Source organism: Pristiophorus japonicus, unplaced genomic scaffold, assembly GCF_044704955.1.
Source record: "Pristiophorus japonicus isolate sPriJap1 unplaced genomic scaffold, sPriJap1.hap1 HAP1_SCAFFOLD_625, whole genome shotgun sequence".
Classification (NCBI taxonomy): Eukaryota; Metazoa; Chordata; class Chondrichthyes; family Pristiophoridae; genus Pristiophorus; species Pristiophorus japonicus.
The window spans coordinates 137,501-140,000 of record NW_027254537.1 but is presented as its reverse complement, the minus strand read 5'-3'; positions in this window follow the sequence as shown (position 1 = coordinate 140,000).

The window sequence follows — 2,500 nt, the reverse complement described above, 5'->3', positions numbered from 1 at the left end:
TGAATAGTCGGTTGGGCGGCAGCCCTGGTCGGTCTCTGCAGACCTGGAGGCTCGAGACGTTTGTTTGGAAAACTCACCAAGTCTCGATTCTGCCACCTCCTACCTCTGTGCAGATACCCCGCCAACCCCCAAGGACAGAAATGACAAGTGTCAAGTTGGCGGGGCGTCGGGCCACCTGCTGCCGGCCATGAGCATCCAAATCCCCGCAAAAGGGGCATTTTCATTTCTTCATCGGGACTTCCGGCAATTTCCAAGGTTCAACTCATTAACGTTGTTCGCAGACACTTGCCAGAAAATGCAAGTGGCCACTTTGCCGGGCCGACTCGCTTGCCCAAGCGGGAAACCATCAACCGAAGGCCCGGTAAGGCGGCCGAATCTGACCTCATAGACTTCCACACAACGGGACTTTTGACTTTCCCGGCCGCGGGTGGCCTCCACCCGGCCTCAGCCATCAGCCCTGCCTGCCTCCAGCCGCCTTCTGGTTAATGAGTTATCCAGCCTGGCACTTCGGTTGCGCCAGCGAGACCAAGTCTCGGCTTTGGTTAATGATTTGAGCCGAACCGACCTGCCCCCCGCCACCGCGGGCTGAACTCGGCAAGGTCTGCCGATTTCCCGACTCCTTTCGGGGCCTAATCGGGTCGCGCGAGCCGCCTGGCGCGATCGGGGCCCATGCCCCGGCCTCTGCCAGGCCTCGGGCAGCCGCTTTTGAAGCCCGACCAAAAACCCGAAAAATGGGCAAAAAGGGAATAAATTCCCGCCCAAAAAGGGTGAATAGTCGGTTGGGCGGCAGCCCTGGTCGGTCTCTGCAGACCTGGAGGCTCGAGACGTTTGTTTGGAAAACTCACCAAGTCTCGATTCTGCCACCTCCTACCTCTGTGCAGATACCCCGCCAACCCCCAAGGACAGAAATGACAAGTGTCAAGTTGGCGGGGCGTCGGGCCACCTGCTGCCGGCCATGAGCATCCAAATCCCCGCAAAAGGGGCATTTTCATTTCTTCATCGGGACTTCCGGCAATTTCCAAGGTTCAACTCATTAACGTTGTTCGCAGACACTTGCCAGAAAATGCAAGTGGCCACTTTGCCGGGCCGACTCGCTTGCCCAAGCGGGAAACCATCAACCGAAGGCCCGGTAAGGCGGCCGAATCTGACCTCATAGACTTCCACACAACGGGACTTTTGACTTTCCCGGCCGCGGGTGGCCTCCACCCGGCCTCAGCCATCAGCCCTGCCTGCCTCCAGCCGCCTTCTGGTTAATGAGTTATCTAGCCTGGCACTTCGGTTGCGCCAGCGAGACCAAGTCTCGGCTTTGGTTAATGATTTGAGCCGAACCGACCTGCCCCCCGCCCCCGCGGGCTGAAGTCGGGCAGGTCTGCCGATTTCCCGACTCCTTTCGGGGCCTAATCGGGTCGCGCGTGCCGCCTGGCGCGATCGGGGCCCATGCCCCGGCCTCTGCCAGGCCTCGGGCAGCCGCTTTTGAAGCCCGACCAAAAACCCGAAAAATGGGCAAAAAGGGAATAAATTCCCGCCCAAAAAGGGTGAATAGTCGGTTGGGCGGCAGCCCTGGTCGGTCTCTGCAGACCTGGAGGCTCGAGACGTTTGTTTGGAAAACTCACCAAGTCTCGATTCTGCCACCTCCTACCTCTGTGCAGATACCCCGCCAACCCCCAAGGACAGAAATGACAAGTGTCAAGTTGGCGGGGCGTCGGGCCACCTGCTGCCGGCCATGAGCATCCAAATCCCCGCAAAAGGGGCATTTTCATTTCTTCATCGGGACTTCCGACAATTGCCGAGGTTCAACTCATTAACGTTGTTCGCAGACACTTGCCAGAAAATGCAAGTGGCCACTTTGCCGGGCCGACTCGCTTGCCCAAGCGGGAAACCATCAACCGCAGGCCCGGTAAGGCGGCCGAATCTGACCTCATAGACTTCCACACAACGGGACTTTTGACTTTCCCGGCCGCGGGTGGCCTCCACCCGGCCTCAGCCATCAGCCCTGCCTGCCTCCAGCCGCCTTCTGGTTAATGAGTTATCCAGCCTGGCACTTCGGTTGCGCCAGCGAGACCAAGTCTCGGCTTTGGTTAATGATTTGAGCCGAACCGACCTGCCCCCCGCCTCCCCCGGGCTGAACTCGGGCAGGTCTGCCGATTTCCCGACTCCTTTCGGGGCCTAATCGGGTCGCGCGAGCCGCCTGGCGCGACCGGGGACATGCCCCGGCCTCTGCCAGGCCTCGGGCTGCCGTTTTTGAAGCCCGACCAAAAACCCGAAAAATGGACAAAAATGGAAAAAATTCCCGCCCAAAAAGGGTGAATAGTCGGTTGGGCGGCAGCCCTGGTCGGTCTCTGCAGACCTGGAGGCTCGAGACGTGACTTTGGAAAACTCACCAATTCTCGATCAGCCACCTCCTACCTCTGTGCAGGTACCCCGCCAACCCCCAAGGACAGAAATGACAAGTGTCAAGTTGGCGGGACGGATTTGACTTCGGTCGCCGAGCCCTGGAACT